Consider the following 9,847-nt stretch of genomic DNA (forward strand, 5'->3'; position numbering starts at 1 on the left):
TACAGGGAATTACATTGAAAACAATTACTAGTAATTACTTTAAATTAGCTAAAAATACCAGGGAACAGGTCCAAAGGCGATTGAAAACGGTTTCCTTAATAACTCACAAATTACTACAAATGTACCTGTCATCGCTGGCATAACAAACATATTTATGTGCCAAAAGTGATAGTACCATAGCTGCATATGTATTTGGGTAGTTGACAGACTAATGCAAATTTGTCCTATGGTGTGACGGCAAAAGTTAAAAAAAAAACTAACAATGAAGACAAATCTCTCTTATGTTATTTTATATGATACATTTAAATATGAATAATACAAAACACTGTAATATTAACAGTTCGTCTTCTAAATTTTGCTATGTCACATCATATGACACGTACGATTTATTCGTCAACTAAACCGTTGCACCTTTTAAAATAAAATAATGATATTAAATTTAATACTTGGAATGAGAATTCCACAAATAGCTCCTTTACAACCTAAAAGTACCTTCTAAGTTTCAAATGCCTTTTACCTTTTTAAAGTTTGTGGTACTCGGTTCATTTCCACATTTTGAAACTAAACCCCTCATTCCCAGTCTCTCCATCACAGCACCGGATCCGCGCGCTCTCGCGCCTCCGTCCGCGCGGCGGGTGACGTCACCCGCGCATGGACTCGCGCTGCCTGCGAGAGCTAGAGGTTGAACGCATCGAGGTTAGAGAGAGAGAACAGCGGCAGGGCCCACGAACAAAAACTGATTCAAACGGATTTATATTCGCAAGCCAAGTCTGCACAGAGTGTGCGTATTTCTTCCCAGCTGTCCCAAAGCCTGAACTGTCAAGAGTTACAGCAAGGTAAGAGAAAACAGACATAATATACACTGGAGTAATAAATCACTCGCTTAAAGTTGCCCCGGTGTGCTTTCCGAGCGCATAACCCGCGATTTGTATCGTGCCCTGTATCGATATCGCTTTTACGCTGCACGCGACGGGAACGGTGTGTGTGGTGCAATGCAAAATGTGAAAGAAACAAAAGTGATTGTCTCTTTCGCGCTCTCTCGCGCTCGTCTTTTGTGTCTTTAACAGGTATGTTACCTCAATAGAGCTCAAAAGCAGATTCTTTAAGTTGTTGGATTTGACACATTGTGACAGCGAGGATCATACGGGAAGCGTTTCCATTTTTTGTTTTTGTGATCATAATAGAGAAAGAATGAAATGATGGCTGCTCAGATGGCCATTGTCATTCACTAAATGTTCTGTGCACGCGCCGTGGACTCTTCACATTCACAACCAAAGCTTTTTGACGCTTTGTATTCCGTCTCGTTGAGGAAAAATATTTGTAACATTGTTTAATGTTTATACATGCTGATTGCTGATGCTGGGCAGCTCGTGAATTAGATGTGTGCATTGCTCTAATGCAGTGTGCTTTTTACTTTTTTGGAAGTTGGATTAGTGATGTTGTCTGTGATTGGCTGTAGTGGGATTCAGGCATTAAATAACCAATTCCTCAAAAAAAAGAAAAAAAATCATTTACTTGTGTATGTTCTCGGTTTGATTTATGATACTTTCTGTAAACATGAAACATCAGGGTGTTGATGCAGCTTTTCGACATTAATAGTCTTGTTTTTGACTGTATTCCTTTCCGCCCCCCTCTCTCACAGACACTTTCCTGCATTATGATAATTGACTTTTACAGCAGTCAGGATTTCACCCGCTCAGCTTATGCGCTGTAAGTGGCTCAAATACTGGGCTACTTTGAAGACAATAATCCTATTTTTATAGTTTCTTAAGAAACGCCCTTAGAGAATTGAAAGCACTAACCAGCTTATACTTGCTACGTAGAGATAGTACTCTAGTCATATATTCATCACATTTGCGAACGCTAAATCTTTTTTGTATTGATGTGTTTTCATCCTCCGTTGGATTTCTTACGCTTCTCACTTCGTTCTGTGTCAATAAACTTGCCAGAAAGCCCAAAGCTGATTTATAGGTTTTGAATGCTCTAATGTTATGCAATGCTCTCATCACACCCACTCCTGACGTTTCACAGTCACAAGCGTGTTTGCTTTGCAGTGACAGGTATGCATTCCTAAACTTTTGGTGTTCATGTTAACATGCCTTTTCTGTTATGAAACCCATGTTCGTGTGCCTCATTGCGCAATGTGAAAATCCCATTATTTTCAGTATAAATGTATGAAACACACTTTCACTTTGAACACAACAGTGCCATCCTAATGCATTCCTCCTTTTATCTCATTCACCTAAGGAGTGGATCTACACACACAGTCTAAGCCTAAAATAATGTCTAAGCTCTCTTGTGCCTCAGCTCACTTACAATCGAGCTGTTTTCTGGACCCGGCTCTGGAATGTGCTGTGTACTCTCCCAGTACCAGCCACCAGTCTCCAAACAAAAGACTGCTCAGTAAAAGCTCTCACTTTGCTTTCCCCTTGTGTTTTTGCAGAGGAGGGCAGCCCATACCCCATCCGAGCCTTGCCATCTATATAGCCAAGACTTTTTACATGGAAGCTGCATTATTGTGAGTTGATCTGATCTCTTTTCGCTCTCCATCAAATGCAGTAATTTGAATCTGTTTAGAAATGTTGTATGTGGTGATTTACAGAAAATTCAGTTAATTGCAGACATGTTTGGCCTTGCAGTCTCAGACATGATTTGTTTGAAATTATAGCTCAGGGTTGATGGTAAATGCATCCAGCCTAGAAACCCTGCAAGGCAAGTGTTTTGTGTGCGTCTCTGCTAACCTCACTGCAACTGGCTCCCTCAGAACTTTGACCTAAATATACTTGAACTTTTCTATAAAAGGCTATAATTGCAGTGTTTATGGATTTGGCGATGTCCTTCAAGTATTCGCCGTGGCCGCAGATAGTTTGTGGTTTAGTATTTCGTAAATGTATTGATTTATCACATGCTGGTTGTTCAGACTTCCCATTTTTCCATGCCGGTTACATGTCCGCTGAAAAATATTTGCAGTTGGGCTGCACGATAATTTATCGTGATACCACGAAATCCTATTGTAATCGAGCTTGCTGCGATATGCAACGTGTCAGGTTTTTTTTAATGCGTAGCTTGTCCGTGAAGCACGTCTCTGGGATCAGTAGGAAATTCTGCTCGATCTAAAAGAAGTGCGAGTTTGAGTCGCTTATAACGTGCATTTGAAAAAGCAACACCCGTCAAACATGATCATTATAAATATACTTTATTATCATAAAAATACCTGATGAGGCTTGAGGAACACTGATAAAAAGATGTCCATAGGCATTTCCTAGATTCTAGGACGTGTTATGGTCTTCTTCTGCAGTGTGTATTTGGAGTTTCCGCACGAGAGCGCCCTCTGGCTTTCGGATGCAGCAGCATTTTCCCCATACTTCACTCAAAAGCTGTGCATAAATCACGTGATATTTATCGTTGGTTTATCGTGACAGCCCTAATTGCAGTATGTATCATTTTGTGAGCCTTGTTTGAAACGACCTTTTAAAAGGTTGCTGAATTTTGACAACGCTGAATATCCTGCGTGTAAATGCTTGCATCCGTCCATGCATTTTTGTTTAGAGGTAGATCGGGGAAACACTAGCATGTGATGCATCACATCTCCAACAGACTTTGTGGTCTGCAGTGCGAAATTGGTTTTATGACATGCCGTCCTACAGAAAAATGTAATCTTAAAATAAGTTGCTTCGTAAGTAAGGGCCAGATTGTCTGCCCCGGAGACAGGCGGCCCGGCCTGTCTAACAGAACACACAGATGACAGTTAAAGGTTTTGTTATTTTTATTATAATCATTTGTAATCTGGAGCGGCCATTGAGCACAGGGCTGATTTAATAATAGGAACTTGATGGAGCGGAATCAGTCACCATGTGTGTGGATGAGAAAGAGGATTTACAGGTCAGATGGTGCTTTCGTAATGTGTCATTCCTCTGTTTGGATGAGATTGAAACGGCAAGTATGATTTTCTCTCCAGTGCTAGTTTTTATAGGTCACATGTGCCGACTAAAGAGATTTGACTGGTAAAGAGATCATGGGCCATTATTCCAGAGACTTCGCTGTTCCTCTAAATCAGCAAAAACGTCGTTTTTTTCATGGTGGAATATTTAGTGCCTCCATAGAGAAGAGAAATAAATATCTAACTGTACAAACCTTGAAGATGATTTAGACCGTGACTCGTGAGGGCAGTGTCCCACTTATTTTTACTGTTTGCTGGCAGAAATCCCATCCATTTGGCTTGTTATATTTGATATGTCTGTGGACTGATTGTGTCAACAAAGGATGGTGATGGTTGATATTCAGGCCTCCCTCATTTGCATTTGCAAATACTGTTTCACAAAGCTTTGTTTCCCATGCTCAACTTTTGTTCGTGTGGGTTGCTGCATGGGCGTTCGGTACATCTGTTTAGACAGCAATTTATTTAACAAGGACATTGTTTGGTTAATTGTGTTTTCATTAACTATACAAGGTTTGTTTGACCACAGGGAACATTCTCGTGGGTAAACTATTAGCAGTTAAGGAAATCTTTAGCAAAAAGGTCTTTGTTGTGTGAAATCTCACAGGGAAATTATAAACAAGACTTGTCCCTTGGCTGAACCCGCAATTTTAACAGGCTTTTCAGCATTGCCTGTCTTAAACACACATTTGCATAAAGCATATTTTTCTCTTTATGTGAGTTGGTGCCTTCTAATACTACCATGTACTGGACCTAGTTTAACTTGTAACAGATTTGATCATCTCTTTGTGTTATATGCTACACACAATATACAGTATGCATACAGTATATAAGAGAGGATGTCTCATGGATCCTCTTTCTTTCTTTGATGTAACACACCATTGCTTCCGGGTCCAAAGGCAAACAATACAATGAATATACACTCACGGAGTGCTGTAAAACTACTGAACAACCTTTATCTCAATAACACACTTGGACTTGGACCCGGAAACTGTGTTCCTTACATTACAACGTAAAGGGATACTTCACCCAAAAATGAAAATTTGTTATTTCAAACCTGTATGACTTTCTTTTTTCTGCAGAACACAAAAGAAGATGTTCGGTATTATTCGGCCTTCGGCCAAGTGTTTCACTTCATCTTCGGCTTCGGCCAAGAATTTTCGTTTCGATGCATCCCTATTCTTTTGTGTTCTGCAAAAGTAAGTCGTACAGCTTTGAAATGACAAGAGAGTGTGTAAATGATGACAGAATAAATTTTATTGGGTGAACAGAACTTTGAATGGCCGACTGTTACCGGAAGCCAATGTTTTGAAAGTTTTATAATAAATGTTTTTTTTACACAACCCATTGTTTCATTTCAGAAGGCATTTTTTAACCCACTGGAGTCCAGGATTCTATTTAATGGGGCCATGCAACGGTGTTTCATGGACGTATGAAGTAGTATTTCTGTGCTCGATACACTCCCCCAGCGTTTGTATAGGTTTCGGACAGTTCTTTTCGAACATGAGAATCCGTTTAATGGGAGTCACTGGCACTGTTATTTTGGGGGTCGCGGGCTGAAAAGTTTGGGAACCCCTGAGTTAACAGACAGTGTTTAAGTGCAATCAACATGTTTATCATATGTTTATTACAGCGACTCTGCATTATCAAATTACTGAGTGTAGTAAAGCCACAGTTTTGTTTTATATTTATGTAATCTGCACTTTAGTTTCTGTGATTAATGACTTCCATGTTACACCAAGCTTAATTGTCAGTGCTTTATGTCATGACAATTGTTACATGTTTACACGGCTAGAAATTTAACAAATCATTCAATATACTACTATGATTGAGGTAATTCTATAAAAATATGTCAATTAAATTCATGCATCAACTAATTTAATTTTAAGCCTGGCCTACAGTTTATGGTTAATCTGTTTTATATTGCGTTGGTTACCATGATTTATTGATTTTCTTTATTAAATAAAACAGAAGACAAGGTGCTTAAAAAAATAATAGCATATAAAATCGCAATATTGGTATTTTTCCAAATCGTTCAGCCCTAGATAACATAAGGACGAGTAAACAAAGATCATTTTCATTTTGGTGTGAACTACTCCTTAAGATTTTGGTGATCTGATTATAAGTGGTCAGGGCTAAAAGCACGTGGAAACAAGATCCAAATGCTTTGTGATCGGACCACTAAAACCACATACAAATGTAGTCAAAAATGTGTCCCTGCCCACAGTTAATCCCACGTTTTTGACAGTTCACTTATTTGCAATGGCCATTCTGGACTAGACCGGGTGCAGGACAAGAGTGTGAAACTCAACACCACCTTTAAGTGCTCTCAGCGCGAGCAGCAGATTTGGGCCCTGCTTGCCCCTCTTCCCTGCTGATTCAAAGACTTCTGCTGCTCTCCTTCAGCCAGATCTGAGCTTACCGTCCGATTTGTTAAGGTGCTTTGAGAAGAGGGTGGTTCTTGGTTCACTGCAGTAAGACATAAAGTGTCTGTTTAAGCGATTAAATCATGGTTGCACACCTACCTAAGTAGAAGAGAGCTGAGGCGTAATTTCTTTGCTTGTGGGTGGTATATCCAGATCATATCCACATTATCTTGCAGTCAGTAGTCAGGGTACAACAAAGTATTTTATTTGATGTGAATAAAAATGAGGCTGTCACAAATTCATTTCAATGTTTTAGTAAGCAGTGACTGCTGACCGTGGTCATATGCTGGTGGAGAGCGAGTCTAATCGACTGTCAGTAGTTGACCAGGGGCTTTGTTGAACTGTGACGGGCTTGTTTATGAATATCTGTGACTTCAGAGTTTCAGAGCTCAAGGCCTGACCAGTCACAGTCAGCCTCTAAGATACAGGTCACGACCGCTGATTTGTGCTGTCAACCACAGAGAAGAAAAGACTAGAGGAATAGAGAGAGAGTGAGTGAGAGATGGGGGAGTTCACATGAAAGAATCGCACAAAAAACAAAAACGCACCAGTGGGACAGAGAGAAAGAGGCAGGAAGTTGAAGCAGAGGGTTTGATGTGCTTTCATTGTCAAATATGATTCTGTTGGTGGATTAAGTGTTTCAACATAGGGATTCTTTGAGCTGCTGATGGCTGCTTTTGCTCCAGGTCATTTCAGGCAATTGGTTTTCTGATTGCTTGAATCCAATTGTGTTAAGTGGTTGGCATCCCTATGAAGAAAACAATTGCTTTTGTCTGTGGGCTGTTGCCAAGGTGCCTATTATGTTCGGGTGAAGAGTGCATCTCAATTTCCTTCTTTTTGGATCAATATTTCATATCGTTGCTGTCGGGCGGAATCCTCGTATCTCCAAAACCATTATTTTTCAGGAAATAAAAAAAACTGCATATTTTTTGAGTTATTAAACATTGTAGTGTTGTCACGATACTGGAATTTCTAACTTCGATTCAATACCTAAAAAAAATCGATATTCGATACCATTTTCAATACCACGGGGAATAAACTGCCATAGCAATAAGGCCCTAATAAGCAATAGCAATATAGGCCTTTTTAAATTTTATTTGAAGTTAAATTGAACAAGACTAGACAATGAGGTATATATTTTTACATTATTTATTAATTGTTAATCTAATGTTAATTTTACGAATACATTTACTATTTAAAATCAAAGTTGTATTTGTCAGTATTAATGGACCAGACCCTGTTGAAAAAACCAGTCTATGCTGGTTTGGTATGTTTTGATGCTGGTTTGCTGGTTTAAACTGTTCATATGCTGATTTAAGATGGTCATATGCTGATTTAAGATGGTTCTTAGCTGGTTTAAGACCAGCATCGATCAAAACATACCTTACCCAGCATATACTGGATTTTTCAACAGGGGAGCTTACATAAATAGTTGTATTTTTTAACTAACATTTAAAAGAAATTAATAAATACTTGAACAAATGTATTGCTCATTCATTGTTCGTTAATGTTAGTTAATAGCCTACGTTTTTATTTGGCTAAATTGGCTTTTATTCACATATGCCCATACTGTAATCATTGATCAGCGCACATATAGACAGAAACGCAAACTTAAACGCAAGAAGTGTTGCAGAGACTCTGCACTGGACATCTTTCTAACATTGACAACTTTTAACCGGAGCGAATGAGACGAGTGGATGAAATCATTGAACAGCGCACATACATTGTGCGCTATGGTAAACACTGGAGTGCAAAAGTGTATCACACACGAGAACTGTTGTGGAGACTTTACTCGCACCAGCATTATTTCAAACATCAAATTAACCGGAGCGAACGAGACGAGTGGATGAAATCATTGATGAGCGCACATAAAGACAGAAACGCGTGCATTAAACATGAGAACTGTTGCAGAGACTCTGTAAAAACATAAACAACATATAACCAGGGCGAATAAAACGAGTGGTTAAAATTATTGATCAGAGCACATACATGGATCGCTATGGTAAACACGGGAAGCGTAACGAGCGTGCACCACGCCAGATGTGTTACTGAGACTGGCCATCTTTTCTAACATAAACACGATTTAACTGCCACAAACGAGTCAAGTATGTGAGAGGAGGCAGGGCTCTGTTGTTATGCGTTCACGTGCAGTGTGTGTTAACTCACTGTCGGCAAACTTACCTTCGTGGCTCACGGGGCTTCCTTCTGCACCGAAGCATTACAGCTATCGATTTTTAACAAAACAGACCTACTCAAATGTATCTAACCTAACTATTTTCACTCGTTATTGTCTAAAAAACTTTCAATCAGGAGACGTAATGCCGAGAGGCTCCCACGGAGTGAAGAAGAGGTAATCACCTTCGTAATCATACTTTAGATTTAATACTGTCTTACGGTATAAATGTGGACGACGTTAAAATCCTTCAGCAGAGTGAAGACATTTCGGATCATTACCTGGTATTATGTTTGCTTCACTGGCCTACGGCTACAAATAAAACTCATTGTTACAAATATGGTAGAACAATAACTTCAACTACCAAAGATGCGTTTCTCGATAATCTGCCCGAATTGTCTCAAATCATGAGAAATAACGTTGAAGATCTTGACATTACCACTGAAAATTTTAATTCCACCTTCTCGGTAACGCTAGACAAAGTTGCTCCACTACGTTTAAAGAAGATTAAAAATGGCAGCCCCACACCGTGGTATAATGAACACACTCAGGCTCTAAAGAAAGCGGCCCGAAAAATGGAGCGCAACTTTAAGAAAACTAAATTAGAGGTATTTCGTACAGCATGGAAGGATAGTATTCGAAAATACAGGAAAGCCCTAATAACTTCTAGATCCGCCTACTTTTCATCACTAATAGAAGAAAACCAGCACAACCCTAGGTTTTTATTTAACACGGTGGCTAAATTAACAAAAAATAAATCGTCAGTGACTTCTGATCCTGTATATCAGCATAGCAGTGATGAATTTATGAACTACTTCACATATAAAATCCAAGATATTAGAGAAAAAATTATAACAATGCAATCAGAAGTGAAACCCGCTGAACAAACTAACTACAGCGCCCTTAAGGAGAAAATGCAATTATTTTATACCGTAGATCAAGATGAGCTGTCTAAAATTATTAGATCATCTAAATCAACAACATGCATACTAGACCCTATACCTACAAATCTACTGAAAGAGATGCTCCCAGAAATTATAGATCCTCTTCTTGGTATTATTAACTCATCTCTGACATTAGGACATGTGCCTAAAGCATATAAGGTGGCTGTTATAAGGCCCCTTGTCAAAAAACCCCAACTCGACCCTAGAGAACTAAGGAACTACAGGCCTATATCGAATCTACCTTTCATATCTAAAAGTTCTGGAAAAAGTAGTTTCAACTCAATTATGCTCCTTCCTCCAAAGGAATGACATCAATGAAGAATTCCAGTCTGGATTTAGAGCATGTCACAGTACAGAGACTGCTTTG

The 9,847-nt window shown here is 39.2% G+C and overlaps 1 protein-coding gene across 2 annotated transcripts in view; it reads left to right on the forward strand.

The window, feature by feature from the left end:
• The first annotated feature begins 631 nt into the window (after nucleotides 1-631).
• nck2a (NCK adaptor protein 2a) overlaps nucleotides 632-9,847 on the forward strand; it is a 79,989-nt gene continuing 70,773 nt past the window's right edge. Inside the window, exons 1-2 of one of the 2 annotated variants that reach the window (XM_057335368.1) lie at nucleotides 632-836; nucleotides 2,444-2,518. The gene's annotated coding sequence lies outside the window, so the exon portion shown is untranslated. The remainder of the gene's footprint in view (nucleotides 837-2,443; nucleotides 2,519-9,847) is intronic. The other variant, XM_057335369.1, reaches the window with a different exon arrangement.

The sequence above is a fragment of the Triplophysa rosa genome, linkage group LG6 (genome assembly GCF_024868665.1).
Source record: "Triplophysa rosa linkage group LG6, Trosa_1v2, whole genome shotgun sequence".
Classification (NCBI taxonomy): domain Eukaryota; kingdom Metazoa; phylum Chordata; class Actinopteri; order Cypriniformes; family Nemacheilidae; genus Triplophysa; species Triplophysa rosa.